Source organism: Scyliorhinus torazame, chromosome 14 (genome assembly GCF_047496885.1).
Source record: "Scyliorhinus torazame isolate Kashiwa2021f chromosome 14, sScyTor2.1, whole genome shotgun sequence".
Lineage (NCBI taxonomy): Eukaryota > Metazoa > Chordata > Chondrichthyes > Carcharhiniformes > Scyliorhinidae > Scyliorhinus > Scyliorhinus torazame.
In genome coordinates this window covers 173,303,762-173,317,899 of record NC_092720.1, presented here as the reverse complement: position 1 = coordinate 173,317,899, position 14,138 = coordinate 173,303,762, and the positions used below count along the sequence as shown (strand labels likewise).

The following is a 14,138-nucleotide window of genomic DNA, read 5'->3' as shown; positions in this document are numbered from 1 at the left end:
TATTCATTAAATTTCTATCGGAAATTTTAAATAACCGAAGGAACTAAATACAAGAACTCAATGTCACAAGTAGGCTTCAACGAAGTTACTGTGAAATCCCCTAGTCGCCACATTCCGGCGCCTGTTCAGGGAGGCCGGTACGGGAATTGTACCCGCGCTGCTGGCATTGTTCTACACGTAAGTCAGCTATTTAGCAGACTATGCTAAATCTACATGACTTATGCTGGCCCTTTGTGACGATTAGGAGACTTTCACAGTAACTTCATTGCAGTGTTGATGTAAGCCTTCTTGTGACACTGATAAAGAATATATTTCAGTCATAAAGAGAGCTTCAGGGCACAGGACAGGGACATTTAAAGACGTTTTCTAAGAATTGATGTAGCTACTGATATCAGGCTGGTGTTAATTTTCCTATTTTTCTTCCCCTTCTTTTTAAATGGTGCTGTTATATTTGCCACCCTATAATCTTTAGGACCTGCTCTATAGAATTTTAGAAGATTGTTACAGTGCCACTTCGTTTACTACTCTGGGATGGAGATTATCAGGCCGCGGTGATTTGCCAACCTTTAACTTCATTAATTTTCCTAACACCATTTTTTAAAACATAAACAATTTTATTTGAATTCCACCCTCTCACGATACCCTTGGTTCCCACAATTTCTGAGAGGATATCTGTGCACACTGTTGTGAAGGCAGCACCAAAATGAGTTTGATTATTCTATCACTACTTTCTGCCACGTTTACATTTCCCTGGCTTCAGACTGTATGGAACATACATTTGTCTTTATATTTTTAAAATCTTGTAATTCTTCTTATTTTCAACATGTTCATCAAATAAACAACAAAAGAAAACAAACAAAACAAATGTTTTAATCTCCGAAATAGCATCCTATTGAGTACAGATCAAAACATCATCCGTACATTCCAAGTAAAAAGCAAAGAAAAATTAATAATTCAGTAGTAAATCGTGTACTCAAGAACAACAATAACCCCAAACACCCTCCCCCACCCTAATGTTCAATGCAACCAATTCTCAACAGTGCAGAATTGTAGAACTCTTCCTTCATCCCCTCAGCTCAAACTTCACCTCCTGGAGACTCATAAATATTAGTAGATCCCCCCGCCAAGCCGAGGCACAAGGCGGGGAGACACTGACCTCAACTGAACAAGACCCTCCTCCGGGCAATCAACGAGGTGAAGAGTAAAACATCTTCACAAGCACCCAGCTGCAGCCCTGGACGGTCCAACACACTGAAGCTGACTTCGAGTGGCCTTGGTTCCAAGTCCATGTGCACTAACACTGAGATGACAATGCAAACCTCCCTCCAATACTTCTCCAGCTTCGGATAGGACCAAAATATATGTAGGCCATTTGTGAGGTTCCTTCCACATCGCTCAGATACACCCTTCACTCCTTTAAAGAGTTAGCCCATCCTCAGCCTCGTGAGGTGCTCCCAATAAACGACCTTCAGCTGTATCAGCTCCAACGATGCGCACGAGGTGGAGGCATTCACCCTCCGGAGCACCTCACACAACAAACCATCTTCCACAACCTCTCCCAACTCATCCTCCCACTTGGTTTTGATCACCTCCATGGACTCCACATCTCCCCCAGAATCCTTCCAAAGATGGCTGACACCACCCCCTTCCTCGTTCCCCCTGCCGTCAATACCTCTGCCAACAATGAGGTGGCCGGTGCTATCAGGAAGCTCCGAAGCTCCTTCCGAGCAAAGTCCTGGAGCTGCAGGTACCTAACCCGTCCCCTTGCCCGAGTCTATATTCTCCCCCAACTCTTTCAAACTCGGAAAACGTTCCCCCAGGAACAATTCTTTTAATACGCTGATCCCTTTCTCCTGCCATCTCCGAAAGCTCCCGCCCAGCTTCCCTGGCGCAAACGTATAGTTTCCCCTAATCTGCATCTTCCCTGACCCCGCCCCCAGTTTAAAGTGCTGTTTCAACTGCCTCCAAATCTTCAAAGTTGCTACACCACAGTACTGCCGGAGTATTTCTCCAGGGTGTTCGGGAGCAGCGCTGTCGCCAACACACTCAATCCAGAGCCCCTGCACAGACCCTTCTCCATTCTACCCCATTGGGGCTCCCCCTTCCAAGCCAACTCCTCACCTTCTCGGCATTCTCTGTCCAATAGTAACATAACAAGTTCGGGAGGTCCAAACCCCGGCCCCCCCTCCCCCCCACCCTTCCACCCCCACCCTTGCTTGTCGCCCTCTCTGCAGAACCACCTTCCGAACATTGGCCAACTTCCCCTCCCCTCCCCCTTCACCATAAATAAACAAGGTGATCAAAAATCTTCGGCAAAGCGACCGGCAGCCGCTGAAGTAAAAACACAAATTGCGGCAGCATATTCATTTTAATCTCCTGCACCTGACTTGCCTGTGACAGAGGAAGGTTATGCCACCTTGCCAAATCCGCTTGTGGCATATGGCGAGTGGATTACAATTTCTTAATATATTCATATTTATGTATAATATTGTGACACTTCCAAACTGAATGTGCGTGAGCGAGATTGAAATAAACAGCTTACTGTAATTTATCAGCCCAATGTTAGACATGCCGTACTGCATCTGAAATTGACTCCTTCAGTGTTACGACTGGTGTGGAATGTCATGCGGTCAGGACGAATATTAACACTTCTGATTTCATGATGATAATGGGAAGATGATTGACAAAACGCAAAAAATGGGAGAACGGGTCTGATAGGGTTAATTGTCGCCACAATTGGTTAATGCTGTCTTGCCCTGGAACTTAACAGCAGAAGACATCAGTCCCTCTGACCGCACTTCCGTGGTTTTGTTATGATAATACTTACAAATCGATTGTGGTTGGATGGGTTTGCTGACTATAAATATTTGTATGGGTGTATTTGTGTTTTTAATGCAGAAGTCTGTACCTGTATCGTGCATTCGTGCATTGGGATGTTATCGGAAAGCGTGGGAGAAAGGAATGGGCAGAACAAAAAACGTTACGAATGAAATCATATTCAGCCGAATAAAATAACAGATCCAGGTAAATAGCTCTGGAACGAGCAGATGCATGAAATGGTGTGTATTTTGGCGACCATGAGATATCTCAAAACAGATTCAGCTCTCGTGTTCTTTATTAAGGTCCCATGCAATTGGAATATTAATTTCAAATTAACGAGCACCAAATGTCATCCAAAATTAAATTCATTTCATCCAATATACCTGCCAAATAGTACGTCCAATCAATTAAAATTTTACAAAGACTTTGGGGACAAAGGGACGAATTTTCCTAATATTTATGTGTCCAGCTATCTGTAAGTTTTCCTGTCTTCCTGTCTCTCTTGTCTGCCAGTCCAACTCCCTGTCTGCTGACCAATCTATGAATTTGAACACATTACTTATGTGGCTGTGGTTAAGGTTGTATTAGTGAAGGGAAACTACTATGAAAAGGATGAAGAATTTTAATGATATTTTACTGCAGCTAATTAGTTCTACTTGCTGTTCAGAAGTCAGAATGTCTAGATATCTTTCTCCAGTTACACTACTCCCTGGGCAATACTGTCCAGATGTGCTGTTCCTTAGCATCAATATCCAACCGTGCAAATTCCTGGGTATCCCTGATCAGCTTCGCGGTCAGAGATGAACAATAATGAATGTGTCCTTGAACGCCACACCGTGGAAACGAGCGAATTTGAGAATCTGTGTCCGTGACAAACCGAAGGCATATCGTCAAAGAGAACCCACCAGTCACATAATTCAATCCGAACAAAAGTGAACTGATTCGGTAGATTCAGGGACGGAAATTCGCAATCTCCTTCAGTGGTTTAAAGATTATTTAGTGGTATTTTCCCTTGATAATTGCGTGGTTCTGAATGGTGCAACGTTTGTAAAAGTGAATTAGTGCACTTCGACTTCTTTCCCAACTGTCCCTCCAACCTGAGGCCAGAAGTTTAGATGTTTACCCCCTGGAGGAGTTATCAGTTCTTGCTATTAATTTCATCTTTTTCAAAGCTGTTATAGTGGATTCGGAAATGCATCTTTGCTTGTCTCTCTCGCTGCAGATGCTGCCAAATCTGCGGAGTTACTCCAGCACATTCTCTTTGTATTCTGGATGTTCTGAGCTTCATACGACATGCGAATGCTACTTGGTCACCAAGGAAATAATTTCGTCATTGTGCAAAAAAATGTTGTTCGTTAATAATAATGAAAATGAGAAACATGATCGGCAGGTGTGTCTGACAATGAACATGGCATGTTCCCCTCTCCTGACCGCGAACCGGGAAGCAACAGTTTAAACCAGGGAAGTATCTTCTTGCTTAGGTGCACATGCCATTTCAATGAAAACTTTATAGACACGTTGCTTACAGGGCGGCACGGTAGCACAGTGGTTAGCACTGTTACTTCACAGCTCCAGGTTTGATTCCATGCTTGAATCAATGTCTGTGCGGAGTCTGCTCGTTCTCCCGTGCCTGCGCCAGTTTCCTCCGCGTGCTCTGGTTTCCTCCCACAGTCCAAAGATTTGCAGTTGGAATGGCCATGTTGAATTGCCCTTAGTGTCCAAAAAATGTTAGGTGGGGTTATGGGGATAGGGAGCAGGTGTGGCCTTAAATAGGACGCTCTTTCCAAGGGCCGGTGCAGACTCGATGGGCCGAATGGCCTCCTTCTGCGCTGTAAGTTCTATGAACTATGAATATAAATATTGTATCTCGGTAGACAATAAACAAATCAATTAGCAAAGGAAAGGCGTTGGGAGATGCATTTGCTCCTTGCAATTTCCAGTCGTCTCTCTCTCTCTGTTTTTATATTCATTCATCCGGCATCCTGGACTGATTCGTCCGCTTTCATAACGAAATACTCACCGCTTTTATTCATCTGTTCCTCGTTAGTATAGTGGTGAGTATCTCCGCCTGTCACGCGGGAGACCGGGGTTCAATTCCCCGACGGGGAGATTAATTTGTTTATTACTCCAGCATATTCTGTTTGTATTCTGGATGTTATGAGCACCATTGGGGCTGCCCCCTTCCAAGCCAACTCCTCACCTTCTCGGCATTTTCTGTCCAATAGTAACATAAGAAATTCGGGATGTCCAACCTCCGACGCCCCCCCCCCCCCCACCTGCTTGTCGCCCTCTCTGCAGAACCACCTTCAGAACACTGGCTAACTTCCCCTCCCCTCCCCCTTCACCATAAATAAACAAGGTGATCAAAAATCTTCGGCAAAGAGACCGGCAGCCGCTGAAGTAAAAACAAAAATTGCGGCATCATATTCATTTTAATCGCCTGCACCTAACTTGCCTGTGATAGAGGAAGGTTATGCCACCTCGCCAAATCCGCTTTCACCCACACCACCAAGCTAGTAAAATTGCACCTAAATAGCCCCCCCCCCCAACCCCAGTCCAGCGCCATCTGCACCCCCAAATAACTAAAGTGGGTTGCTGCCCTGTGGGATGGCAGCACCTCCCATCCCCGCCCCCACTCCTGGCCGGGACACCACAAAGTACTCATTCTTTTCCAGGTTACATTTGTCTTTATTAATCATTTTCTTTTCACATATTTATAGAAGCTTTTATAAGTCTCTATGTTCCGTGAAATTTTACTCTCATATTTCATTTTTCCCCTCTTGATCAAATTGTTTGTCCTCCTTTGCTGAATTCTAAAATTCTCCCAATGCCCCAGCTTGCTGCAATTTCCATTTTATAATTGCTTTGGGTTTAATACTGAACCTAATTTATTCTTTCAACCAGCTTTACAAAAATAGCCATTGACAATCATCTTCTGGCACTAAGCCAATTTTGGGACGAATTTGGCAAATTGCCTTTTATGCCATGGGTTCTTACCTGTTTGATCCGTCTCCCATGAGGGACTATCTGAAATGCCTTATTGAAGTTTCTGCAGACCAAATCAACTACTCTTCCCTCATCTACTCGCCCAGATACCTCCTCGAAAATTCAAAAATGATGTCCCCTTGAAAAGAAACATGTTGACTATCTTGATTTATACTTACCTCTCCAGGCTGAGGCTAATTCTGACACTCAGAATTTATTTCCATTATTTCCAGACCACTGAAGTTAGAGTCACTGGTCTGCAATTTCTTAGTTTATTCCTACCACGCTTTGAATAATGGTACCAGATTACCTGCCAATCAGTCCTCAGGCTCCTCATGTGGCTGGAGAGAATGTCAAAATAAGTGTCGGAATCCTTGCAATCTCCTTCCTCGCCTTCCCAGCAGCCTGCGATATATTTTTCTGCCCAGGCCATGCTGTGTGCTTCGTTTTTGTTGTCGCCCACATGCTCAGCGTGAGGAAAACACAGAGCGCAACGGGAATTGAGTGCAGTGAAGAATGTATATCAGGTCAGGGCATTAAGGGATAGTGACCAAAGCCAGGTGGATGAAATATCAGCCATGATCCCACTGAATGGGAGAAAAATCTCAAGGAAATTAATGTCCTTGTCTTGTTCCTGTAATCCTCTTGAAAACAATCATGTTACTGCGTGACAGCCACTGTGACATCACATTGAGCTGGGCATAGCTTTGTCACCACTGCCAGGAACTGAAGTCAATGGAGTTCCCCAGTGAACATTGGGAGGGCCAGGAAGAATCTAGCTCGAATTCATAGAGTCAAATACAAAGTAACTTTATTTGCAACAAAATGTACACAGTTCCAGTTGTTCACTGCTGGCTCCATCTTTAGCCGGTACCACACTGGTCAGCTCTGTTTATACCACTGTACTGCTAACGATTGATCCGCATTCCTCATTTGGGGAATTCATATTCCTCAAGAAACAACCACTTGTCCCCAGTAATAGGGTCCGGGCAGGTTATAACAGCCAGCTTTTATGAAGTTAACTAAGGGAGCGTATGCCCATGCTTCCAAGAGGATTGAGTGGCGTGGCAGCGAAACGCTGCTGAAACTGATGAACAGAGGGAATTGGTGGGGATGGGCAAGCTGGGGGGCTGGCTGGTGTTTTCGCTGCTGGTACTTGTGAGAGCGGGTGTTGGGCGCGGGGGTAGGATGTGTGGTATTTCTGTGGACCATATACTACAACCCAATAATTGTTCTTGTATTGCTCCAATATCATCATAACCCTGCTGGTCCATTAAGACTTACAGCGGTCAACCAAATGAAGAGGTTGAATTCCGAACGGACTACAGAAGGCATAAAATGGTTGCCGCCTGATATAAAACGGGCTCTGTCAATGTTCTCGACCCTATGTTATTATCAGTGTCTTCTGCTGAAGTAGTAAAGCTTTGTGCAAAACAAGTGATCCACAACCAGATACATCCGGAGAAACAATGAGCCATTGGCAACCTTTGCCCAATGTCTGTATTCTTAGCTATTTGTAACAGACAAAGGGGCCCCAAATTGAGGAACTAGCAAGGAATGAGGAAGGACATGTTTCAACGTGACTGGACCATAAGACCATAAGACATAGGAGTGGAAGTAAGGCCATTTGGCCCATCGAGTCCACTCCACCATTCAATCATGGCTGATTTCAACTCCATTTACCCGCTCTCTCTCCATAGCCCTTAATTCCTCGAGAAGTCAAGAATATATCAACTTCTGTCTTATCATAGAATTTACAGTGCAGAAGGAGGCCATTCGGCCCATCGAGTCTGCACTGGCTCTTGGAAAGAGCACCCTACCCAAGGTCCACACCTCCACCCTATCCCCATAACCCAGTAACCCCACCCAACACTAAGGGTAATTTTTTTTGACACTAAGGGAAATTTAGCATGGCCAATCCACCTAACCTTCACATCTTTGGACTGTGGGAGGAAACCAGAGCACCCGGAGGAAACCCACGCACACACGGGGAGGATGTGCAGACTCCGCACAGACAGTGACCCAAGCCGGAATTGAACCTGGGACTCTGGAGCTGTGAAGCAATTATGCTATCCACAATGCTACCGTGCTGTCCGTGAGTGTCGTAAAGACACTCGATGTCCCGGCCTCCACCGCCCTCTGTGGCAATGAATTCTACAGACCCACCACTCTATGGCTGAAGAGAGTGGACTATTGGACTATTGACCCCATGACTTTATGTAACCGTGATTTATGTAATGAATTGATCGGGTAAGGCAAACTGCCAATTGGAGGCTATAGGAGCTACCTTGTAGCCATTTATGGCATTGAAGCTGCATGTTATGAATTGTGACGCAAACATAATTGATTGGGTATATGTAAATGCGAATGCAAACTAATTCCGCTTTCCTTCTGTATATTAACCCAGTGCAATCTCAGCTCAGGCGAGAAGATGTGCTGCCCAGACCGCGGGAGTCAAAGGCCTTTTCACCCAGAGCTCTGAAAATTAATAAATTGCTTCTTTACTCATTCAAAGGTCTATCCGTGAATATATTCACCTAGACAACCATCCGAGGCCACGGGAGTACGGGGTAAAAGTTTCTTTAGTGTCTGTCAATGGAACATCTTCGAATACAGACGGTAATTCCAGGTATGCCGCTTTGGCCGCACTCACTGCGCCAGTCCCAGGTGGGAAACGCAGGAAGCTAACGGTATCAACCAGACCTTCGAAAGGGGATCTTCCCGGCACTGGAAGCAGCGCACGGTGCCCGCCGACCCGAGTTCAAGAACATCAACACTGTCCCTGTACAACGGCGGCGGACTGCTGCACGGACAACGGTGCTTAACTTTCGGCGCGTATCCTTTTAAAAGCCGCATCCGTCATGGACGTGTCGGGATTTATGGGAAAGGATCATCGGCCCGAGAGATACAGAATGAGAGAGGGAAATGTGTCAATCAATGGAGCGGCAGTCACTCTGGACCTGTTGATTTGATTATTTCCTTCAAATGCAATCGTAAATATTTTTTAAAAACATAGGGAAAACGAAACAAATCATGTAAATGCGAAAACTTCAAATAAGAAAGAAATATTTCGAAAAAAAGAGAATAAATTTAATATCGCGACCAGAAATAAAAATAGAGGTATGCATATTACTTATATATGTTGCAGAGAAGGAGCTGCTGAACGTCTTATGGCGCATCAAGGTAGATAACTCCCGGGACCTGATTAAATGTATCCCAGGATGTTGTGGGAGGCTAGGGAGGAAATTGCGGGTCCCCTAGCGGAGATATTTGAATCGTCGACAGCCACAGGGGAGGTGCCTGATGATTGCAGGATAGCAAACGTTGTGCCTTTATTTAAGAATTGTAGCCATCTGGGATGGCCACTTCCAGAATACAAAATGAATGTTTGCAAAGATTGCCGGGAACTATAGACAATGCTAAGAAAACAAGCAGGCACAGAGCCTGTACGTGTATTGGGACCGCAGCTCCCAGATGAGACTGAAACTGTAGGTCTATTAGCATATTGATGGCCCATGTCCGGGAACAAAGGGGAGATACTCAAATAATCGATCTGGCAGCGCCAGTTCCCCAAACCAAAAGCACAAACAAAGCCAGGCCAACGACCTAGGACCCGCCCAGTCATCAGGGCACCCACCCATTTATTGGTCAAGATCAATACGAGTGATCAAGATACGGCCCAGTTGATTGGGGCCAAGTTCAAGGCCCCAAAAGCGCGCAAAGTCCTTTCAGGTATAAGAAGAAGCCCCCAGGAGAGAATCACTCTCTTGGAATCAGCTCTCAAAGCGGAGAGACCCACCAGCTACACCAGAAGCAAGTAAGTCCAAGGTCAATGCTCGCTACCAGGCGGACGACCTTAGCTGTTCTCATGTACCACTTCGAAACCAGCAGCGTCAGATCCGAACAACGGCCATTGTTCCTCTGACTGAGTGGGCACCTGAAGCTAAGTATAGGTGTTAGCATTAGAGATAGTTTAGTTTGTAGTATTTTGTGCATGAGTAGATATTACTGTGTGTGTAAATAAATAGTATTGACTTTGAACTAACTAACTGGTGTATCGGCTCTTTGATCAATATTCGGGCTTGAACCTTGTGGCAGTATCGAAAGATACCTGGTGACTCTAAAGCAAACATAATTAGGATTAAGGAAGCTGACCAGATTGACCGCCATATTTACAACCAAATAAAGAGAGCAACAACGGAATAACCAGAGAAAATCTGGGAAATACAGACCGATGAGCCTAACGTCTGTGCTGGGTAAGTTGTTGGAAGGTATTCTGAGAGACAGGATTAGCTGGCATTTGGAGAGGGAAGGACTGATTAGGAACAGTCAGCATGGTTTTGTGGGTGTAATATCATATCTCACGAATGTGATTGAATTTTTTGAAGGGGTAACCACAAAATTAAATAAGGTAAATGCAGTTGACGTTGTCTCCACAGACTTTAGCAAGGCCTTTGACACATGGTATCGCATGGTAGGTTGTTGCATAAGGATAAACCCAATTGGATACAAAATTAGCATGGCGACAGAAGACAAAGGGTGGTTGCAGGCGGTTGTGTTTCAAAATGGAGGCTTGTGACGAGCAGCGTGCCTCAAGAATCAGTACTGAGTCCACTGTTATTTATTATTCATATTAATGATTTGGATGAAAATTTAGGAGGCATGGTTAGTAAGCTTGTGGATGACACCAAGATTGGTGGCACAGTGGGCAGTGAAGAAAGTTATCTAGGATTGCAATGGAATCTTGTTCAATTGGGCTAGGGGGCCGATGAATGGCAGATGGAGTTTAATTTAGATAAACATGAGGTGATGCATTTTGGTAGAGCGAATTGGGGCAGGACCTACTCAGTTAATTGTAGGTTGTTGGGGAGAGTTATAGAATAAAGAGGTCTAGGTTCTTGCTCCTGGAAATGAAGTCACGGGTGGATAGGAAAGCGAAGAAGGCATCAACATGCTTTGTTTCATTAGTCAGAATATTGGATACAGAAGTTGGGACGTCTTGTTGAAGTTGTACAATATATTAATAATGCCAGACTTGGGATTCTGTGTACAGTTCTTGGCACCTTAGTATAGAAAGGATATTATGAAACTAGAAAGAGTGCAGAAAAGATTTACAAGGATGCTACCGGGACTTGATGGTTTGAATTATAAGGAGAGTCTCTTGAGTGGGACTTTTCCCCACTGGAGTAGAGGAAGCTTTGGGGTGATCTTTTAAGTGTCTATAAAACAATGAGGGGCATAGCTGAGGTAGATAGTCAACATTTCTTCCCCAAAGATAGGAGTCTAAAATTAGAGGTCATAGGTTAAAGGTGAGAGGGGAGAAATACAAAAGGGCACAGAGCTGCAATCCCTTTCACACAGTCGGCGGTGAGTGATTTAACGAGCTGCCAGAGGCAGTAGTAGAGGCCGGTACAATCTTGTCTTTTAAGAAGCATTCAGACAGTTAAATGGGTAAGTTGGGTGAGTAGGGATATGTGCCAAATGTGGGCAATTGGGACTAACAATGGTAAACACTCGGCGGCATGGAGAAGTTGGTCTGGAGAGCCTGGTTCATGCTGTAAACCTCTATGACTCTACGAACCTATGCTACCAGCCGTGAAGCTGTTTAACTACCAGAGAGTCCTGTGTCATTGCAAGATATTGATGATTTTCTGCCTTAGGTATAAAATGAGCATAGTGCACAAATATATTCTCGCTGAAGAACCCTGCCCAGTGGCTCAAGTTCCTTCCAATAGCTGAGCAAGTTTGGTTGGCAGAGCTGAAAGATGTGAATAAGTCCATGAACGTGACACATGCATACCTATTGCTACTTTTTGGAAGACGTGTCACAGTGTTCTCGAAAAGTGGACTTGTTTTTCTGTCTTTACAGATTCGGACAAACGTGCTGAGATTCTCCGACACGGTTTGCTTGCATTATAGATGTGCTTGCTGGCCATCGGACGTGCAAAACGACGATGGGCAGCTGGGAATTATTTTGTTCATTGCGTGGCAAAATGCGGTTTGTTAATAATAATAAAAACACGTCCGTTAAGTATTCTTTGAAATGGCATGTGTAGCAAGAATGGTATTTCCTGACCAGGAATCGAACCCAGGCTGCGGCGATGAGAGGGCCGAAACGTAACCACTGGGCTACCAGGGAATTGTAAGCAAGTAGACCGTCTATGATAGTACTATGTGTATCACTGCGAAATGTGTGTGCACACAGCTCTTGTCCACACAATCATGTTGGGAATTGAAATAAACTCTAACACATATTATTTGATGCGGAGATGCCGGTGTTGGACTTGGGTGAGCACTGTAAGAAGCCTTACAGCACCAGGTTAAAGTCCAACAGGTTTGTTTCGATGTCACTCGCTTTCGGAGCGCTGCTCATTCACCCGAGGAAGGAGCAGCGCTCCGAAAGCTAGTGACATCCAAACAAACCTGTTGGACTTTAACCTGGTGTTGTAAGACTTCTTACATATTACTTCAGCACCAGAGCAAATAAACAATCACTATTTGTTTACAAGCCTCACAACGTTAATCGCATCTGTAACCTGATATAATCGGATCCAGGTGGTTTTATCATGTACCATGTGCTGGAACGGGTGATTGATGCGCGAGGAGCCCGGTGGACGCAGCGGAGCCATTCATTATGATCATGGCTGATTTTCCGACTGTAACCTATTGTCGCTTACCCCCATATTTTTTGACCTTTATAGCACCAAGTGGTATAACCCCTTCTTGTGCAGACCCGCAGGGTCGAGGATGGCTTGCTTCCACTCCGCGGCGATGGGTTCTGTGGTGGCTGAGTACTCCAATACTGGAACCGCACACTCTGCCACAGCTTTGGCAGGTGGTGTTTGATTCGGTGGGTGGGAGGCTCTGGATTCTGCGCTCTTTCCGCTGTTTACCTTTGGCCTCCGCCTGCTCCACCCTGTGACTTTCGAGGTTAGCAGGTGCTTTTGTCCTTGTCCGTGCATTCTAGGGTAATGAATTCCCAGGGGTCAATGCGGATGTTGCATTTGTTTGGGTAGGCTTTGAGAATGTGCTTTTAGGGTTTCGTCTGCAGTCTTAGTAATCACTTGCTATTGCAGAGCTAGAAGTAGAGCATTTGTTTCGAGAGTTAGGCATGCGGACAATGTCGCCCCTCCCCCCCCCCTCATCGCAGCTGGTGGCGCGTGACCACTCCCTCTATACTGGTGACTGTTGCCTGGGGGAGGAAGCTCACGTTCATACGTGATCCTGCCAATGGGTATTCAGGATTTTCCGGAGGTAATTTTGGTGATATCTCTCCAGGTGTCAGCTGTACATTGTCCATGGTTTTGACACATACAGAAGGCCGGGTCGACGCTACTCTATGTACCATGAGCTTGGCGCTGGATTTGAGGTCTCGGTCTTCCAATACTAGTCCTCAGGCGTCTGAAGACTGCACTGCGCATTGTAGTCGATGCTGGATTTCATGTCGAAATCCCCTCGCGCCTGAGGAGGGTCCCGAGCTTTGTCTAATTCCTTCTTGAAAACAGACATTTCCCCCTCAACGGCTTTTGGTGGTATACCCTGTATCTTACCCCAGTAACTTCATTTGCAGTATTAATGTAAACCTACTTGTGACAATAACGATTATTATTATTATACCCTATATCCTAAGATTGTGGCCCCTTATTCTGGACTCCACCACCATCGTGAACATTCTTCGTGGGTAAACTGTGGCTGGACTTGTTAGAATTAATAGGAATCTATGATATAACCCCTCATTTTTTTCTAAACTCCATGGGATATGGTCATACCCGTTTAGGATAAGTAGTGTCCGATTTAAAGACGGCTCAATGCAAAGCTATGAAGGCAGAATTAGCTACAGACGAGAAGGAAAACTAGATTTTAACTTAAAAAGTAGATTACCAGTTGCGCACACGCAAGGAGATGTTTCATAGTTTACAACAACTACACCATCTTTTGATAAATTAAGCAACTTTCAGAAGGATGAAACCTCTATGGGTTTCGTTTGTGTGCCACTGCACGCGTTTTAACGTATGATGTATCTGCCTTTGGGTATATGAGTCTGCGTCCATATCTGTTTCTGTCTGTGTGCAGACCTTTTCAGCACTTCTGCCTATCTATTAAGTTGACTATCTTTACGTTTGTGCTTCACATGTTCTGCACGTTTCGGAATCAATTTTTATTTCTCCCAATCTCACGGATCTCTAGATCATATAACTGGCCTCGATCTAGAGAGAGAGTCGGACATATGGCTTGGAAGATTTCATTCAAAACTAGCCGATGGGACGTTAAAGAGAATGCTATGAATCAAATGCTTGGATAGTTTTTTTTAACTGAAACAAGAAGCACGATTC

At 44.9% G+C, this 14,138-nt stretch overlaps 1 non-coding gene across 1 annotated transcript; it reads left to right on the top strand.

The window, feature by feature from the left end:
• The first annotated feature begins 4,857 nt into the window (after window positions 1–4,857).
• trnad-guc (transfer RNA aspartic acid (anticodon GUC)) lies at window positions 4,858–4,929 on the top strand. The gene has a single exon. It is a non-coding gene; the product is annotated as a tRNA-Asp (tRNA).
• The last annotated feature ends 9,209 nt before the right edge of the window (window positions 4,930–14,138 follow it).